Source organism: Sarcophilus harrisii, chromosome 2 (assembly GCF_902635505.1).
Source record: "Sarcophilus harrisii chromosome 2, mSarHar1.11, whole genome shotgun sequence".
In the NCBI taxonomy this organism is placed as follows: domain Eukaryota; kingdom Metazoa; phylum Chordata; class Mammalia; order Dasyuromorphia; family Dasyuridae; genus Sarcophilus; species Sarcophilus harrisii.
The window spans coordinates 422,600,068-422,608,073 of record NC_045427.1 but is presented as its reverse complement, the minus strand read 5'-3'; positions in this window follow the sequence as shown (position 1 = coordinate 422,608,073).

Below are 8,006 nucleotides of genomic sequence, written 5' to 3'. Positions count from 1 at the left end.
TTCTTAAAACTTAACAAAGCTTTTATATTGGCAAACAGACTAGGGGCTGTTTCCAAGACCTCCACCTCAAGGGAGAAGTTTGTTTCACCTTGAATTCCCTTTCTCCCTTCCAGAATCCAAAAGGTCTTCTATGAACTTTCAAGCCCATTTAGTGCTTTTCTCTGCCTTCACAGAGAATGCCTACATATTCCATTTAAACTTCTTTTCTTTAAATGTTAGCACACTGCTCTTCTAGATATATTTTTAACTTTCCAAACTTTCCAATCCCTTTCAATCTATTTTTTGTTTTTATTTCTTTCCTTCTCTCCCTTTTTCTCACAGGCTGCTGCAGTCAGTCAGAGACACACAGGGAGAGAGAGATTTCTCAAACTTCTTGATATTTTCTAAACCTGTAACACAGAGGCTGAATTTTTATCTTTTACAAACTTGCTAACTTTTAACAGACACACATGGAGCTCCATTTACTAAGCACAGTTGCAACAGTGTACTTAAAAAAATTTTTCAACCAACAAAACAGACAAATCACACAGATCATAGAACACATAGTTACAACATTAAACAAACATATAACACATACCCAGAGGATATTTTCCAGCATCCCAGAAAATACCCATCTCAGAACTTTTAAACCTGTCGGTGTTTATTCTGAGACCACAGGTTGCTAGCAACAGACCAGACCAGAACCAGAATAACCAGAACCAGAAACAGATGGTACCCCAAAAGATACCCAGACAGACTTACTTTCCCAAATGCCTAATCAATATCATTGTCCACTGTAGACCTGACTGAAGCTGAAGAACCGCTTCTTTTTTCAAGTCAGCGAAGCTAAAAGCTCTCATTTGGGGAAGTTAAAGAAAAGCCATTGAAACTTTGGGAGGAGGGTCATACAGAATCCTTTTCATTGTTATGGGAGCCTAATTGGAGCCTAGAATTGGTGTGCTTAAGGCCACCTTTTAAGAAAGAGGAATTGTCCTGAATTACCTTGTTAATATAAAAATCATTAAGGCAATCTCCAACTCTTTTTCACCTTTTTTCATCAATGGTTCCTTCCTGTGGGAACCATGGGCAGACATCTTCTAAAAACTTAAAAATTTTACAAGTTCTTTTTTCTTAACCTTTACTCTACGCGTTCTTAATAAATCTCTGAAACCCTCAATAAATCTATCATATACACTAATTACTACTCTCTCTTGGTATGGAAACCTCTTACCACACCCAGGTCTCTGCTCCTCAGGGCAGGTGGACCTGTGGCGACCTTATCTCTAAATTCTCCGGGACTGCACAGTCTTCTTATTGAGAGGATCGATCTAGCAATGGCTACTCCTTTCTCCAAAATCTTCCGGGGCCCCACATTTGAGCGCCATTTGCCTCAGCCCATGAGGCAGAGTGTGTGGACCCTGGAAGAAAAGAGATATAAGGGCAAGAGAGAGGGGATGCACAGAAGAATGGAGGCAAGACAAAACAATCTGATCAAGCCTCATTTTAATGGGTGGAATAGTACAGATATATATAGCAGTAGGAAAGGAAGCAGGGTTGTGCAAACACAGTACAGGATGGGGGTCCTAGACAAAGGGTTAGTTTCCTGCCAGCTGCTCAGGTGTCTCTGGTCTTAGGAAGCTCTATGATGTGATTAGGGGATGCCTAGATATCTGCCTATTCAAGGTTAGGGCAATCCTTGGTCATGTAGGATGTGATTAGGAGATTTTTCCATGATGTGATTAGGAGATTCCTATTCAAGGTTAGATCAGTCTTTTGGAATGTGGCCTTATGTGGCTGTAGATTAGTGTCGGCTCCCCACAACAATTTATTCTGGGTACTACAAAGAGGGTTGCCACAAACATTCTTGCATGTACAGTTCCCTTTCCCTTCTTTAAAGTCTCTTTGGGATATAACCCTGCTGCATCAAAGGGTATGCACAGTTTGATAACTTTTTGAGCATAGTTCCAAATTGCTCTCCAGAATGGCTGGATGTAGTCACAATTCCACCAACAATGTGTCAGTATCCCAGTTTTCCCATATTCCCTCCAGCATTCCGCATTATCTTTCCCTGTCATTCTAGCCAATCTGACAGGTGTGTAGTGGTATCCCAGAGTTAGCTTAATTTGCATTTCTCTGATTAATAATGACTTGGAACATCTTTTCATATGGCTACAAATAGTTTCAATTTCTTTGTCTGAGAATTGTCTGTTCATATCCTTTGATCAATAATGATCTCTAGTTTTTCTTTGGTCATAAATTCCTTCCTCTTCCACAGATCTAAGAGGTAAACTATCCTGTGTTCCTCTAATTTATTTATAATCTCATTCTTTATGCCTAAATCAGGAATCCATTTTGAATTTATCTTGGTGTACGGTGTTAAGTGTGGGTCAATGCCTAATTTCTGCCATTCTAGTTTCCAATTTTCCCAGAAGTTTTTGTCAAACAGTGAGTTCTCATCCCAAAAGCTGGGGTCTCTGGGTTTGCCAAACACTAGATTATTAAAGTTATTGACTGTTTTATCCTTTGAACCTAACATATTCCACTGATCCACTAGTCTATTTCTTAGCTAGTACTAAATGGTTTTGGTAACCGCTGCTTTATAATATAGTTTTAGATCTGGTACAGCTAAGCCACTTTCATTTGATTTTTTTTCCCATTAGTTCCCTTGAAAGTCTTGAACTTTTGTTCTTACAGATGAATTTTGTTGTTATTTTTTCTAGGTCATTAAAATAGTTTTTTAGGAGTCTGATTGGTATAACACTAAATAAATAGATTAGCTGCTATTGTCATCTTTATTATATTTGCTCAAACTATCCAAGAGCACTTAATATTTTTCCAACTAGTTAGATCTGATTTTATTTATGTGGGAAGTGTTTTGTAGTTTTGCTCATATAGTTTCTGACTTTTCCTTGGCAGATAGATTCCCAAATATTTTATACTATTGGCAATTACTTTAAATGGAATTTCTCTTTGTATCTCTGTTGGATTTTGTTAGTGATATATAAGAATGCTGATGATTTATGTGGTTTTATTTTGAAACTGCTAAAGATGTGGATTATTTCTTTTTTTTTTAAATTTTTTTATTTTGAAAAAATATTTCTTTACAACTTTACCCTTTTCACTCATTTCTGTTCTGACTTTTTCCCTCCCTCCCTCCACCCCCTCCCCCAGATGGCAAGCAGTCCTATATATGTTAAATATGTCACAGTATATCCTAGATACAATATATGTGCAGAACAACAGTTCTCTTTTGTATAGGAGGAATTGGGTTAGAAGGTACCCAGAAAGAAAAAACAAAATGCAACCAGTTTACACCTATTTTCTTTCTTTGGTGTAGCTCTTCTTCCATCATTGATCAATTGAAACTGAGTTAGATCCTTCTCTTTGTTGAAGAAATCCACTTCCATCAGAATACATCCTCATACAAGTATCATTGTTGGAAGTATATAATGATCTCCTGGTTCTGCTCATTTCACTCAGCATCAGTTCATTAAGTCTCTCCAAAGCCTCTCTGTATTCATCCTGTTGGTCATTTCTTTTTTTTTTTTTTAATAGCCTTTTATTTACAGGATATATACATGGGTAACTTTACAGCATTAACAATTGCCAAACCTCTTGTTCCAATTTTTCACCTCTTACCCCCCCACTCCCTCCCCTAGATGGCAGGATGACCCTCCTGGTCATTTCTTACAGAACAATAATATTCCATAACCTTCATATACCACAATTTACCCAACCATTCTCCAATTGATGACATCCATTCATTTTCCAGTTTCTAGCCACTACAAACAGGGCTGCCATAAACATTTTGGCACATAGAGGTCCCTTTCCCTTCTTTAAGATCTCTTTGGGATATAAGCTCAGTAGAAACACTGCTGGGTCAAAGGGTATGCACAGTTTGATAACTTTTGGGGCATAATTCCAGATTGCTCTCCAGAATGGTTGGATTCATTCACAACTCCACCAACAATGCATCAGTGTTCCTGTTTTCCCACATCCCCTCCAGCATTTATCATTATTTTTTCCTTTAATCTTAGCCAATCAAGGTGTGTGTGGTATCTCAGAGTAGTGTTAATTTGCATTTCTCTGATCAATAGTGATTTGGAACACTCTTTCATATGAGTGGAAATAGTTTCAATTTCATCATCTGAAAATTGTTCATATCCTTTGACCATTTATCATTTGGAAAATGGCTTGATTTCTTATAAATTAGAGTCAATTCTCTATATATTTTGGAAATGAAGCCTTTATCAGAACCTTTAACTGTGAAAATGTTTTCCCAATTTGTTGCTTCCCTTCTAATCTTGTTTGCATTAGTTTTGTTTGTACAAAGACTTTTTAATTTGATATAATAAAAATTTTCTATTTTGTGATCAATTATGGTCTCCAGTTCATCTTCGGTCACAAATTTCTTCCTCCTCCACAAGTCTGAGAGGTAAACTATCCTATGTTCCTCTAATTTATTTATAATCTCGTTCTTTATGCCTAAATCATGGACTCATTTTGATCTTATCTTGGTATATGATGTTAAGTGTGGGTCCATGCCTAATTTCTGCCATATTAGTTTCCAGTTTTCTCAGCAGTTTTTGTCAAATAATGAATTCTTATCCCAAAAGTTAAGATCTTTTATCAAATTGTCAAATACTAGATTGCTATAGTTGACTATTTTGTCTTGTGAATCTAACCTATTCCACTGATCAACTAATCTATTTCTTAGCCAATACCAAATAGTTTTGGTGACTGCTGCTTTATAATATAGTTTTAGATCAGGTACAGCTAGGCCACCTTCATTTGATTTTTTTTTTTCATTAATTCCCTTGAGATTCTTGACCTTTTGTTCCTCCATATGAATTTTGTTATTTTTTCTAGATCATTAAAATATTTTGGGGGGAGTCTGATTGGTATAGCACTAAATAAATAGATTAGTTTAGGAAGTTCGTCATCTTTATTATATTCACTCAACCTGTCCAAGAGTACTTAATATTTTCTGATTATTTAAATCTGACTTTATTTGTGTGGAAAGTTTTTTGTAATTTTGCTCATATAGTTCCTGAATTTCCTTTGGTAGATAGATTCCCAAATATTTTATGCTGTCGCCAATTATTTTGAATGGAATTTCTCTTTGTATCTCTTACTGTTGGATTTTGTTAGTGATGTGTAAAAATGCTGAGGATTTATGTGAATTTATTTTGCATCCTGCAACTTTGCTAAAGTTATGAATTATTTCTAATACCTTTTTAGTAGAATCTCTGGGGTTCTCTATACTTGGTATACTTATACTATCATATCATCTGCAAAGAATGATAATTTGGTTTCCTCATTACCTACTCTAATTCCTCTCTCAACTCTTATTGCCAAAGCTAGCATTTCTAATACAATATTAAATAGTAATGGTGATAGTGGGCAACCTTGTTTCATTCCTGATCTTATTTGGAATGGTTCCAGTTTATCCCCATTACATATGATGCTTACTAATGGTTTTAAATAGATACTACTGACTATTTTAAGGAAAAGTCCTTTATTCCTATAATCTTAAGTGTTTTTAATAAGAATGGATGTTGGATTTTATCAAATGCTTTTTCCTCCATCTATTGAGATGATCGTATGGTTTTTGTTAATTTGGTTATTGATATAGTCAATTATGCCAATAGTTTTCCTAATATTGAACCAGCCCTGCATTCCTGGAAATCTGGGCGGGATGCTGATAAGCATCTAGGCCTGAGAACTTTGGCTTTCTTCTCAACCTGAAACCTGAAGCCTCAAGATTCCTCTTAAAGGGCAGTTTCTGAACTTATTCTTTGCAGAAGGTCCAAAGCAGCTTGCTCTGCCTCTTTGGTATAGCTGCCAGGCCCCTGCCCACTGTGAAGGCATTCTCTTCTCAATGCCAGCCTTTATTTCCCTAATAGGACTTTGCCACTAAAGAAGTCATTCTCTTAGCAAAACTGGCTTCCTATGCAACAATAAACTTCCATTTTTTGCCACCTAAAGCTCTTCAGGTTTGAGAATTCTTTCACACTGAACCTCTGCACCAACCAAAAGGGGATTTTTAACAATTCTCTAACTGCCACTAACCTCATCATTACTATGTGTATACATTTGTTTTTATTTCAACCCTTTCCCCCACTGAGAGCTACTTGTTAAATATCAGAACACTGCTGCTATTTTGGATTTGAGGACTGCTGGGTGTTTGAGGGTAACACACAGCTCCAGCCCAAGATCTGGACCCACGTTGAAAAAGCTAAATCCAATTCCATGGAGGTGACCTAGATCCAAGAGGAAAAGCACAGACCAGAACAAGGAGGTCTTGAGTACTAGAAATTGTTGTCCATCACAAATAATGGTGAATTGGTGAGCTACAATGGGGAAACATTTCCTTCCCAACTCAAAATACTTATTTAAAATCTGGCCAAGACATCCCAGATATGTCAGATATCTACCTCTTCATACTTATTCCCTGTCCATAGTTGTAGGTGTCTGGGGTTCAGGAATCTCCTGGTTTTCCTGAAAGGATGAGGAAGGGTAATTGGGAAGAGCTTCATGGAACAAGTAGAACATAGGAATTTAGCATTTTAAAAAATGTTTGTTACATTAAATAAACTTGTGCAGTTACTTTTTTTAATCTAAGAACTGTGAATATGGGTCATTTGAGAGAATATTCCAGGTACAGAGTGCAGGTGGAATTGTAGATATCAAATTTTTTATATTATTGAACAATATTTGTTATCATCCCCTAGATAAATTCAGAAGCCAGCCAATGTGGGTTTTAAGTTGAATTTAGAGCCAGATAGCACTATGGAATATGGAAGACTCCCTTGCAAACATGCCAGAGAAACTCTGATAAGGTTACTGGGATGATGGTTTGAATAAACCATCACCTAAAGAATCATTAGAATATTATACTCCTTTGCTGAGTAATTGATATAATAACACATTGCTTTTCTCTAGGCTTACAGAAAGCAACCCATGAATTGTTAGGGCATTTACATTTGCTCCAAGTGTCACACAATGCACATATAAAATGAAATGCTTTTTAAAAATTGATTCCTACTACTATCTGACATAGTTATAGTATTGCTAGTAATAGCAATAAGACAAGAGAAATAAACTAAAGGCATAAGTCTTTTCAAAGAAGAGTCAAAAATTATCCATGGTTGCATAGGATATATATCTATTTTCTTATCTCTGCAAAACCTTTTTGAGATTCATCTATACAGAAAATAAGGAACAAGGAAGGAGGATATTAGGAGGAAATAAACAACCTTTCATTTAATTTATATATTTAAAATTTTTTCTAATATACATTTCTTCTTTCCCTCTACTTCTCATTAAAAAGGAAAAAGAAAATCCTTATAATATGCATAATCAAACAAAATAAATTCTCACATCCTCCATGACCAAAAATGTATGCTTGATTCTGCAACTTGACTGTATCACCTCTTTGTAGGAATCACTGCCTGAGTAGCATAATTCATCATTTCTTCTGGAATCATGTTAGTCAATTGCAATGCAAATTGAGAGCTTAAGTCTTTCAAAGTTAGTCATTACAAGTCTTTGAAAGACTTAAGCTCTCAATTTGCATACATACATACATACATACAATGTAATGTACAATGTAATGACATACATTACATACATCAAAAATGAAAAATGTAATGTTAGTCATTACATTTTTGATTTTATATAAATTGATTCTATATTTCTTATTTCAGTCAATATCAATTCTTCTCAGGTTCTCTGAAGTTATCCCTTTCATTATTTCTTATACCATAACAATATTCCATTACATTCACAATACCAAAGTTTGTTCATTCTCCAACTGATGGATACTCCCTTATGTTCCAGTTCTTTGTCACTACAAAAATGCTGCTATGAATATTTTTGTTCATATGAATCCTTTTTTCTCTCTTTCTTTAGGGTATTGGCTCAGAAGTGGTATCACAATAGAGCATGGTGATGATGAAACATGTTTATAATCTTAGGAATTCGGGAGGCTGAATTCTGGAGCTGCAATAGGCTAAGCCAATTTG